Source organism: Ranitomeya imitator, chromosome 10 (genome assembly GCF_032444005.1).
Source record: "Ranitomeya imitator isolate aRanImi1 chromosome 10, aRanImi1.pri, whole genome shotgun sequence".
NCBI lineage: Eukaryota > Metazoa > Chordata > Amphibia > Anura > Dendrobatidae > Ranitomeya > Ranitomeya imitator.
In genome coordinates this window covers 59348449-59361688 of record NC_091291.1, presented here as the reverse complement: position 1 = coordinate 59361688, position 13240 = coordinate 59348449, and the positions used below count along the sequence as shown (strand labels likewise).

The window sequence follows — 13240 nt, the reverse complement described above, 5'->3', positions numbered from 1 at the left end:
TGCAGTCAGCGTCTCTCCGGCTCTGCGACGCTCAGGACAGAGAGGCTGAGCGGCGCGCACAGTGATGACGTCATCGCGCCCTCTGCTCTGAGACGTCGCAGAGTCAGAGGGCGCTGAAGACGCTGCAGCTGCCGCAGAAACCAGGAGAGGTATTAGAACGGGGGCCCGATGCCAGCGGTGGCACGGGGAAGGGGGGCGGGAGGGGGAGCCTGGTCGTGGCGGCGGACGGTGCCGCTGGAAAATTTAAAGGGCCCGCGTCTTTTTTTTTTTCTTTCTCCTCCTGCAGCGCCCGCCCCCCCCCCCTTCCTACGCCACTGCTAGACCCATTGGGAATAATTAGGACGTTTGTTAGGTGTGTTTTACGGACATATTTTATGTGCTCTTACGTCCGTGAAACTCGCTAGTGTGACGCCGGCCTGACAGATGTAAATCATTCAGCTGAGGTGAGAAAAATGAAATCGCCGAGCACTTACAAATACTCGGAGGACACCTGAGCATGCTCGGGAAATCTCGAGTAATGACAAGTATATTCGCTCATCACTAATACGGACATGATTGTTTTTTAACCCCTTAATGACCGCCAATACGCCTTTTAACTGACCTGACATATAAGAGAATAGCCTCCCCATACAGGTGACAATCCAGCATCTGTCGGTTGTACACTATAGCTGACAACTTTGTGCATCAGCCAAGATCAGTGTTTGCACCGTCCAAATCTGTTTAACCCCTTAGATGCTGCTGTAAATACTGACTACATCATTATATATGGTTAACAGAGAGTGGGGGCTTCCCCTTTATCACAATTGGTGCCCTCAGATCATGATTTTGTTGTCCTGATGTTTGCGATCGCAATTCATGACCAAATAGCGGCCTTAGAGTCTGTCGGCTGTAGTATTCTGTTCAAAAGTTAGCGGCATTTAGGTGGTAAAAATACACATTTTCATTTGTGTCATACCACTTTGTATTAATTCCTGTAAAGCTCCTGAAGGGTTAATAAACTACCTGACAGCAGTTTTCGATATGTCAGGGGGTGCTGTTTTTAAAATGGTATCACGTTTGGGGGTTTCCCAATATGTGAGACCCCTAAAGTGACTTCAAACATAGATAAGTCCCTAAAAAAATAAATTTTGTAAATTTCCTTGAAAAAATGAAAAATTGCTGCTACATTTTTAAACCTCCTAAAATGCTAACAAAATAAAATAACATTTTACAAATGGTGCTGATGTAAAGCTGACATGTGGGAAATGTTATTTATTAATGGTTTGCTGTGGTATGACCCTCTGGATTAAAGGGATAATCATTCAAATTTTGAAAATTGCTAATTTTTTTACATTTTTCTCAAATTTTTGATATTTTTTATAAATAAACACAAAACATATTGACCTAAATTTACCATTATCATAAAGAATCATGTGTCACGAAAAAACAGTCTCAAAATCACTGGGATTTGTTGAAGCGTTGCAGAGTTATTACCACATAAAGTGACACTGGTCAGATTTAAAAAATTTGGCTCCGTCACTAAGGGGTTAATGACCCAAAGACGTTCTGTGTGCTCTGCACAGAGCAGTGCGCCTATCCGCAGAGTGAGCTGCGCATGCTCTGGCTCGGGTGGTGAATGAAGAAGCTATGCTTTCCATATATGGGAATAAGGTCACGTGGGTAAATCACATGACCTACTGCTGTACTGTGCAGTGCGAGTGATTGTGAAGGGACGGAGAAGAGACATTACAGGCCTGGAGGAGGAGGTGGCGAGTTGTGAAATGGAGGTAGACGTGTTTATGTGAGCTGCAGAGACGCCGGCACCTCACTGGGACTTGCAGTGCATCGTGCACTGGACATGTCTGCTGCCCTACTAAGTGCCTGGAATCTGCCAAATGAAAGCTTCTCACCAGTGAAGAACACGGAGTCCTGGACACGGCCCGTCTACCCAGGAGCAGAGGTATAGTGCGGCCTGGCCGGCCTCCCCAGTGGCGGCAGCAGGCTCTGCTCACTAGCAGGCCGTGCTGGAAGTTTTTGGCTGAATAGTGCGCACACACTGGGAGTGTGACAGGGCAGGGAATGGCTGTAGGGCTCTTACCGTTTCTATTGGCTCCTAGTGAGGACCCTTCCTGGGAGACTTGTAATGGTCAGTGCCTGACAGGCCACAAATGCCCCTTCTGGAAGCCATAACACCCTGGGGCTGCAGAGAAAGCCCCCATCCCAGAGGGTTAGGAATATGGCTGATCTAAAGTCAGGCAGCATTAGAAATGTCAATTCATTTTCTTAGAGGGGTTTACCAAAAGCCAATGTTTCGCAGTGAGTAGCCCGCAAGCCTCCCTCTGATCCAGCATTGGTGCTCCTTTTCTCAATGATTACAAGCCACCGTCACATGACTGCTGCAGCCAATCAGTGGTCACGTCCCTTAGTGTTGGCATCATCACTACTGAGCAGTAGGCATTGGCCACAGGAGTTATGGGCTGTCTGGATCCCTGTTACATTAGTGCAGCCCATTGTGGTCATTGGCAGCTGAACCCAATTGGCTCACCACAGTGAGAGTCCTTCAGAAACGGCTCAGTGTGCGAGCTCGTTGTCCTAGATGGGTAGAGAATGACCCATCCCTGCCGCGATGGACGAGGCTGAAGTTGGTTTCTTATTCGATCAGTTTCTTATTCGGAGCTGAAGTTGGTTTCTTATTCGTCAGTTTCTTATTCGGCAACTTTTTCTTTTCTGTTTTTTTTTTTTTTTTTATAGGTTTAACAACAAAAAATAAGCATCACAATAATAAAAGACAATGCAGTGAGGTGCCCTAATGTGAATACACTTAAAACCTGCTACAAAAACAATAAAACTGGCACAAAAATGGGCACCAAAGAGCGCTGAAGAAAGGGTTAAATGCCTTTGGGCCACTGATCTCGCACTGCAGACATATAGAACAGGGCACCCCACATCAAAACCAAGTATCTCCAGCCTGGCCCAAATGGGTTCTGGGCATCAGAACTGGCAGCAAAGTGGGCAGACAGTCAATTTTGGGCATTTGATTAAGTAACTTATGTTTTTAAGGGGTTAAATGCCTTTATAATACAAAAGGGGAGAAGCCAGCGCTGCTTGTGGTCAGAACGCAAAAAGTGCAAATGCACATATTAATTTCTGACTGTATATCAAAATGTGACATTTAGCAAACAATTGATCAATTCTTTGAGCCACCCCGCCACGTCACGGCATTCTCTTGGGGCAGTCCTGCTCTACGATTTTTATATTCGCTGTGCCATTACAGCCTCCTTAATATGTTACGAGAAAGACCACGTTAGTCCCACTCTACCTTTTTTTTGGTTTATTCACTGTGCCATTACGGCCTCCTAAATGTGTTAAAAGCCTCATATAAAGGAGGCCGTAATGGCACAGCGAATATAAAAATCGTAGAGCAGGACTGCCCCAAGAGAATGCCGTGACGTGGCGGGGTGGCTCAAAGAATTGATCAATTGTTTGCTAAATGTCTCATTTTGATATACAGTCAGAAATTAATATGTGCATTTGCACTTTTTGTATAGTGTTCTGACCACAAGCAGCGCTGGCTTCTCCCCTTTTGTTAAATGCCTTTGTGCCACTGATCTGACACTTAACCCCTTCCCGACCTTTGACGCATACGCTGCGTCATGAAAGTCGGTGCCATTCCGACCCATGACGCAGCATATGCGTCATGGAAAGATCGCGTCCCTGCAGGCCGGGTGAAAGGGTTAACTCCCATTTCACCCGATCTGCAGGGACAGGGGGAGTGGTAGTTTAGCCCAGGGGGGGTGGCTTCACCCCCTCGTGGCTACGATCGCTCTGATTGGCTGTTGAAAGTGAAACTGCCAATCAGAGCGATTTGTAATATTTCACCTAAAAAAATGGTGAAATATTACAATCCAGCCATGGCCGATGCTGCAATATCATCGGCCATGGCTGGAAACACTTATGTGCACCCACCCCACCCCTCCGATCGCCCCCCCCAGCCCCCCGATCTGTGGTCCGCTCCCCTCCGTCCTGTGCTCCGCTCCCCCGTCCTCCTGTCCGCTTCCCCGTGCACCAATCACACCCCCTGTGCTGCAATCAAACCCCCCCGCACTCCGATCCCCCCCCCCGCACACAGCGACCCCCCCCCGTGCTCCGATCCACCCCCCCCGCACAGCGATCCCTCACCCCGTGCTCCAATCCTTCCCCGTGCTCCAATCCTCCCTCCCGTGTTCCGATCCACCCCCCCCCATGATCCGATCCACCCCCCCGTGCTCCGACGCCCCCCCCGTGCCCTGATCTCCCCCCCCTTATACTTACCTGGCCGCCCGAGGTCCGTCTTCTTTCCTGGGCGCCGCCATCTTCCAAAATGGCGGGCGCATGTGCAGTGCGCCCGCCGAATCTGCCGGCCGGCAGATTCGTTCCAGAGTGAATTTTGATCACTGAGATATATCCTATCTCAGTGATCAAAATAAAAAAAATAGTAAATGACCCCCCCCTTTGTCACCCCCATAGATAGGGACAATAAAAAAAATAAAGAATTTTTTTTTTTTTCACTAAGGTTGGGGTAAGAACTAGGGTTAGGGTTAGGGGTAGGGTTAGGGGTAGGGGTAGGGTTAGGGCTAGGGTTAGGGGTAGGGGTAGGGTTAGGGCTAGGGTTAGGGTTAGGGGTAGGGTTAGGGCTAGGGTTAGGGTTTCGGTATGTGCACACGTATTCTGGTCCTATGCGGATTTTTCCGCAGCGGATTTGAAAAATCCACAGTGCTAAACCGCTGCCGATTTATCGTGGATTTACCGCGGTTTTTCTGCGCATTTCACTGCGGTTTTACAACTGCGATTTTCTATTGGAGCAGTTCTAAAACCGCTGCGGAATCCGCAGAAAGAAGTGACATGCTGCGGAATGTAAACCGCTGCGTTTCCGTGCAGTTTTTCCGCAGCATGTGTACAGCGATTTTTGGTTCCCATAGGTTCACATTGAACTGTACACTCATGGGAAACTGCTGCGGATCCGCAGCGTTTTCCGCAGCGTGTGCACATACCTTTAGAATTAGGCTATGTGCACACGGTGCGGATTGGCCGCTGCGGATTCGCAGCAGTGTTCCATCAGGTTTACAGTACCATGTAAACATATGGAAAACCAAATCCGCTGTGCCCATGGTGCAGAAAATACCGCGCGGGAACGCTGCGTTGTATTTTCCGCAGCATGCCAATTCTTTGTGCGGATTCCGCAGCGTTTTACACCTGTTCCTCAATAGGAATCCACAGGTGAAATCCGCACAAAAAACACTGGAAATCCACGGTAAATCCACAGGTAAAACGCAGTGCCTTTTACCCGCGGATTTTTCAAAAATGATGCTGAAAAATCTCATACGAATCCGCAACGTTGGCACATAGCCTTAGAGTTGGGTTGGAATTAGGGTTGTGGTTAGGGTTAGGGGTGTGTTGGGGTTAGGGTTGTGGTTAGGGGTGTGTTGGGGTTAGGGTTGTGATTAGGGTTACGGCTACAGTTGGGATAAGGGTTAGGGGTGTGTTGGAGGTAGAATTGAGGGGTTTCCACTGTTTAGGCACTTCAGGGGGTCTCCAAACGCAACATGGCGCCACCATTGATTCCAGCCAATCTTGTATTCAAAAATTCAAATGGTGCTCCCTCACTTCCGAACCCCGACGTGTGCCCAAACAGTGGTTTACCCCCACATATGGGGTACCAGCATACTCAGGACAAACTGCGCAACAATTACTGGGGTCCAATTTCTCCTGTTACCCTTGAGAAAATAAAAAATTGCTTGCTAAAACATCATTTTTGAGGAAAGAAAAATGATTTTTTATTTTCACGGCTCTGCGTTGTAAACGTCTGTGAAGCACTTGGGGGTTCAAAGTGCTCACCACATATCTAGATAAGTTCCTTGGGGGGTCTAGTTTCCAAAATGGGGTCACTTGTGGGGGGTTTCTACTGTTTAGGCACACCAGGGGCTCTGCAAACGCAACGTGACGCCCGCAGACCATTCCATCAAAGTCTGCATTTCAAAAGTCACTACTTCCCTTCTGAGCCCCCACGTGTGCCCAAACAGTGGTTTACCCCCACACATGGGGCATCAGCGTACTCAGGAGAAACTGGACAACAACTTTTGTGGTCCAATTTCTCCTGTAACCCTTGGGAAAATAAAAAATTCTGGGCTAAAAAATTATTTTTGAGGAAAGAAAACGTATTTATTATTTTCACGGCTCTGCGTTATAAACTTCTGTAAAGCACTTGGGGGTTGAAAGTGCTCACCACACATCTAGATAAGTTCCTTTGGGGGTCTAGTTTCCAAAATGGGGTCACTTGTGGGGGGTTTCTACTGTTTAGGCACACCAGGGGCTCTGCAAACGCAATGTGACGCCCGCAGACCATTCCATCAAAGTCTGCATTTCAAAAGTCACTACTTCCCTTCTGAGCCCCCACGTGTGCCCAAACAGTGGTTTACCCCCACACATGGGGTATCAGCGTACTCAGGAGAAACTGGACAACAACTTTTGTGGTCCAATTTCTCCTGTAACCCTTGGGAAAATAAAAAATTCTGGGCTAAAAAATTATTTTTGAGGAAAGAAAACGTATTTATTATTTTCACTGCTCTGTGTTATGAACTTCTGTGAAGCACTTGGGGGTTCAAAGTGCTCACCTCACATCTAGATAAGTTCCTTTCGGGGTCTAGTTTCCAAAATGGGGTCACTTGTGGGGGGTTTCTACTGTTTAGCCACATCAGGGGCTCTGCAAACGCAACGTGACGCCCGCAGAGCATTCCATCAAAGTCTGCATTTCAAAACGTCACTACTTCACTTCCGAGCCCCAGCATGTGCCTAAACAGTGGTTTACCCCCACATATGGGGTATCAGCGTACTCAGGAGAAACTGGACAACAACTTTTGGGGTCAAATTTCTCCTGTTACCCTTGGGAAAATAAAAAATTGCGGGCTAAAATTCATTTTTGAGAAAATATTTTTTTTTTTTTATTTTCATGGCTCTGCGTTATAAACTTCTGTGAAGCACTTGAGGGTTCAAAGTGCTCACTACACATCTAGATTAGTTCCTTTGGGGGTCTAGTTTCCAAAATGGGGTAATTTGTGGGGGATCTTCAATGTTTAGGCACACAGGGGCTCTCCAAACGCGACATGGTGTCCGCTAATGATTGGAGATAATTTTCCATTTAAAAAGCCAAATGGCGTGCCTTCCCTTCTGAGCCCTGCCGTGCGCCCAAACAGTGGTTTACCCCCACATATGGGGTATCTGCATACTCAGGACAAACTGGACAACAACATTTGTGGTCCAATTTCTCCTATTACCATTGGCAAAATAGGAAATTCCAGGCTAAAAAATCATTTTTGAGAAAAGAAAAATTATTTTTTATTTTCATGGCTCTGCATTATAAACTTCTGTGAAGCACCTGGGGGTTTAAAGTGCTCAGTATGCATCTAGATAAGTTCCTTGGGGGGTCTAGTTTCCAAAATGGGGTCACTTGTGGGGGAGCTCCATTGCATAGGCACACAGGGGCTCTCCAAATGCGACATGGTGTCCGCTAACAATTGGAGCTAATTTTCCATTCAAAAAGTTAATAGGCGCGCCTTCCCTTCCGAGCCCTGCCGTGTGCCCAAACAGTGGTTTACCCCCACATATGAGGTATCGGCGTACTCGGGAGAAATTGCTCAACAAATTTTAGGATCCATTTTATCCTATTGCCCATGTGAAAATGAAAAAATTGAGGCGAAAATAAATTTTTTGTGAAAAAAAAGTACTTTTTCATTTTTACGGATCAATTTGTGAAGCACCTGAGGGTTTAAAGTGCTCACTAGGCATCTAGATAAGTTCCTTGGGGGGTCCAGTTTCCAAAATGGGGTCACTTGTGGGGGAGCTCCAATGTTTAAGCACACAGGGTCTCTCCAAACGCGACATGGTGTCCGCTATCGATGGAGATAATTTTTCATTCAAAAAGTCAAATGGCGCTCCTTCCCTTCCGAGCCTTACCATGTGCCCAAACAGTGGTTTACCCCCACATGTGAAGTATCGGTGTACTCAGGAGAAATTGCCAAACAAATTTTAGGATCCATTTTATCCTGTTGTCCATGTGAAAATGAAAAAATTGAGGCTAAAAGAATTTTTTTGTGAAAAAAAAGTACTTTTTCATTTTTACGGATCAATTTGTGAAGCACCTGGGGGTTTAAAGGGCTCACTATGCATCTAGATAAGTTCCTTGGGGCGTCTAGTTTCCAAAATGGGGTCACTTGTGGGGGAGCTCCAATTTTTAGGCACACGGGGGCTCTCCAAATGTGACATGGTGTCCGCTAAAGAGTGCAGCCAATTTTTCATTCAAAAAGTCAAATGGCGCTCCTTCCCTTCCAAGCCCTGCCGTGCGCCCAAACAGTGGTTTACCCCCACATATGAGGTATCGGCGTACTCAGGACAAATTGGACAACAACGTACGTGGTTCAGTTTCTCCTTTTACCATTGGGAAAATAAAAAAATTGTTGCTGAAAAATCATTTTTGTGACTAAAAAGTTAAATGTTCATTTTTTCCTTCCATGTTGCTTCTGCTGCTGTGAAGCACCTGAAGGGTTAATAAACTTCTTGAATGTGGTTTTGTGCACCTTGAGGGGTGCAGTTTTTAGAATGGTGTCACTTTTGGGTATTTTCAGCCATATAGACCCCTCAAACTGACTTCAAATGTGAGGTGATCCCTAAAAAAAATGGTTTTGTAAATTTCGTTGTAAAAATGAGAAATCGCTGGTCAAATTTTAACCCTTATAACTTCCTAGCAAAAAAAAATTTTGTTTCCAAAATTGTGCTGATGTAAAGTAGACGTGTGGGAAATGTTATTTATTAACTATTTTGTGTCACATAACTCTCTGGTTTAACAGAATAAAAATTCAAAATGTGAAAATTGCGAAATTTTCTAAATTTTCGCCAAATTTCCGTTTTTATCACAAATAAACACAGAATTTATTGACCTAAATTTACCACTAACATGAAGCCCAATATGTCACGAAAAAACAATCTCTGAACCGCTAGGATCCATTCAAGCGTTCCTGAGTTATTACCTCATGAAGGGACACTGGTCAGAATTGCAAAAAACGGCAAGGTCTTTAAGGTCAAAATAGGCTGGGTCATGAAGGGGTTAAAATATACAGATAGTGATGCCCTGCATCAAACTCAGGTCCCTGCAGCCTGGCCCAAATGGGTTCTGGGCACCAGAATTGGCATCAAAGTGGGCAAACTGCCCATTTTCACAGATTTGAATAAGTAACTGATGGTTTTAAGGGGTTAAATGACTTTGGGCCACTGATCTGATGCCATTATTACTTTAACTTGTCCCAAATGGGTTCTGGCCATGAGAACTGGCATCAAAGTTGGCAGCAAGTCGATTTTGATGATTTGAATAAGTAAGGCTACGTTCAGACTAGCGTTGTGCTAGTGTGCGTCGGGTTAGCGTCGGGCGACGCACGCGTCATGCGCCCCTATGTTTAACATGGGGGACGCATGCGTTTTTGTTTGTTGCGTTTTGCGACGCATGCGTCTTTTTTGCCACAAGCGTCGGACCAAGAAAACGCAACAAGTTGCATTTTTCTTGCGTCCGATTTTCGGCAAAAAACGACGCACGTGTCGCAAAACGCAGCGTTTTTGCGTGCATTTTGCCGCGTTTTTGCGTGCGTTGTGCGTTGCGTCACCAACGCAGCGGCGCACAACGCTAGTCTGAACGTAGCCTAACTGATTTTTTTAAAGGGGTTAAATGACCTTGGGACACTGATCTCACACCACCATTACATACACAGGCTGGAGACACAGTAGCGATTTAAAAATCGGTCCCATTTTGATGCAGGAGAGTCGGAGGAGTGTAATGCAATTATCATGTGAGTGTCATGCATTTTTTTTGTGCGAGTACAATCTGACTTTTCACACCCAGCACCCTATCTTCATCCCAATGCAATGTTATTTTAACATGAGCTTTTACATAGAGAAAAGCTCTAAATCATTTGCACTACATTTTGAACGAAATAATCTTCAAAATACATGTGTGTGTGTGTGTATATATATATCTATATATATATATATATATATATATATATATATATATATATATATATATCTATATATATATATATATATATATATAGATAGATAGATAGATAGATAGATAGAGATATATATATATATATATATATATATATATATATATATATATATATATATATATATATATATATAAATATATAAATAAAATTCCAGATAGATAAATTGGTATGTGCACACGTTCAGGTTTTTTCGCGATAAAAACTCATTATAAAAGCATACATTATGCATCCTATCCTTTAGAATGCATTCTGCCATTTTTGTGCACAAAAAAAGCAGCATGTTTATTAATTTTGCGTGTTTTTCCTGCTATTCTACGCATTTGAAAAAAACGCAAAAAAAGCGCAAAAAACGCATGCGGATTTCTGGCAGAAATGTCCGGTTTTTGTCAGGAAAATTTTTGCCAGAAATCCTGACGTGGGCACATAATAATAACAATAATAATAATAATCTTTATTTTTATATAGCGCTAACATATTCCGCAGCGCTTTACATTTTTGCACACATTATCAGCCCCGATGGGGCTCACAATCTAGATTTCCTATCAGTATGTCTGTGGAATGTGGGAGGAAACCGGAGTGCCCGGAGGAAACCCACGCAAACACAGAGAGAACATTCAAACTCTTTGCAGATGTTGTCCTTGGCGGGGTTTGAACCCAGGACTCCAGCGCTGCAAGGCTGCTGTGCTAACCACTGTGCCACTGTGCCACCAAATGATCAGCCACGTACATTTTAATCACAGAGTGACAGGTTAGATTACAATATATAGAATAGAGATATACACATAGAATAAATGTGTGTGTGTGTGTGTATATATATATATATATATATATCTGCGACCAATCAGCGACAGGCTTTAGTATTGATGCTGCCTATGCAACATCAATAGTAAAAAGATATAATGTTAAAAATAATAATAATAAAAAAAAAATTGTGCTATTCTCACCTTCCGGCGGCCCTCGAAGCCTTCCTCATCCTCGCGATGCTCTTGGCAGTTCCGTTCCCAGTAATGCTTTGCGAAATGACCCCAGATGGCGTAGGATCACGCGAGTCTGCTACGTCATCACGGGTTATTGCCGCAAAGCATCACTGGGAACGGACCTGGCGAAAGCATCGCTAACTCCTGGGCTGGATCCGGGGCCGCCGGAAAGCGAGTCTATAACTATTTTTTATTTTAATAATTTTTTTAACAGGGATATGGTACCCACACTGCTATATACTACATGGGCTGTGCTATATACTCCGTGGCTGTGCTATATACTACGTGGGCTGTTAAATGCTACGTGGGCTGTTAAAGGGAACCTGTCACCCCGAAAATCGCGGGTGAGGTAAGCCCACCGGCATCAGGGGCTTATCTACAGCATTCTGTAATGCTATAGATAAGCCCCCGATGTTACCTGAAAGAGGAGAAAAAGAGGTATATTATACTCACCCAGGGGCGGTCCCGCTGCTGGTCAGGTCTGATGGGCGTCTCTGGTCCGCTGCGGCGCCTCCCATCTTCATTACAAGACTTCCTCTTCTGATCTTCAGCCATGGCTCCGGCGCAGGCGTACTTTGCTCTGCCCTGTTGAGGCCAGACAAAGTACTGCAGTGCGCAGGCGCCGGAAAGGTCAGAGGCCCGGCGCCTGCGCACTACAGTACTTTACTCTGCCCTCAACAGGGCAGAGCATAAATTAAATAAAAATAGATGCTCCATACCGTTCATTATGGCCCCATAGCTGTGCCATATAGTGTTCTGCATCGTTCATTATTGCCCCATAGCTGTGCCATATAGTGCTCTGCACCGTTCATTATTGCCCCATAGCTGTGCCATATTGTGCTCTGCACCGTTCATTATTGCCCCATAGCTGTGCCATATAGTGCTCTGCACCGATCATTATTGCCCTATAGCTGTGCCATAGAAAGCTGTGCCATTGCTGCTGCTGCAATAAAAAAAAATGCCATACTCGCCTCTCTTGCTTGCAGCTCCTCAGCGTCCCGTCTCGGCGTCTCTCCGCTCTGACTGTTCAGGCAGAGGGCGGCACGCACCCTATATGCATCATCGCGCCCTCTGACCTGACCAGTCAGTGCAGAGGACGCGAAGACAGAGCGGCGCCCGGCGTGTGGAACACGGACAGGTGACTATGTAATACTTACCTGCTCCCGGCGTCCCGCTCCTTCCCCCAGACAGCTGGTCTTTGGTGCCGCAGCCTCTTCCTCTATCAGCGGTCACCGTTACCGCTCATTAGAGAAATGAATATGCGGCTCCACCCCTATGGGAGAGTCCATATTAATTTCTCTAATGAGCGGTCCCATATGACCGCTGAACAGGGGAAGAGCTGCGGCACCCGGAGACTGTGGGACTGCAGGGACAGCGCCAGGAGCCCCGGAAGCAGGTAAGTATGCCTCAGCGCCCTCTCCCCCTCACCCGCCGACCCTGCCACCGACAGTGACTCGAGTATAAGCCGAGAGGGGCACTTTTCGGCTTATACTCGAGTACATGTGTGTGTGTGTGTATATGTATATGTATATGTATATATATATATATATATATATATATATATATATATATATATATATATATATATATATATTTACACATACACACACACACTGCTCAAAAAAAATAAAGGGAACACTTAGACAACAGAATATAACTCTGAGTAAAAAAAACTTCTGTGAAATCAAACTGTCCACTTAGGAAACAACGCTGTATGACAATCAATTTCACATGCTGTTGTGCAAATAGAATAGACAACAGATAGAAATTATTGGCAATTATCAAGACACCCTCAATAAAGGAGTGGTTCTGCAGGTGGGGACCACAGACCACATCTCAGTACCAATGCTTTCTGGCTGATGTTTTTGTCACTTTTGAATGTTGGTTGTGCTTTCACACTCGTGGTAGCATGAGATGGACTCTACAACCCACACAAGTGGCTCAGGTAGTGCAGCTCATTCAGGATGGCACATCAATGCAACCTGTGGCAAGAAGGTTTGCTGTGTCTGTCATCGTAGTGTCCAGAGGTTGGAGACGCTACCAGGTGGCAGGCCAGTACACCAGGAGACGTGGAGGGGGCCTTAGGAGGGCAACAACCCAGCAGCAGGACCGCTACCCCAGCCTTCGTGCAAGGAGGAACAGGAGGAGCACTGCCAGAGCCCTGCAAAATGACCTCCAGCAGGCCACAAATGT

The 13240-nt window shown here is 45.6% G+C and overlaps 1 protein-coding gene across 1 annotated transcript in view; it reads left to right on the top strand.

The window, feature by feature from the left end:
• The first annotated feature begins 1697 nt into the window (after nt 1-1697).
• The window catches only part of LOC138652023 (zinc finger protein 271-like), a 99514-nt gene continuing 87971 nt past the window's right edge, over nt 1698-13240 (top strand). Inside the window, exon 1 of the mRNA XM_069742718.1 lies at nt 1698-1939. The gene's annotated coding sequence lies outside the window, so the exon portion shown is untranslated. The remainder of the gene's footprint in view (nt 1940-13240) is intronic.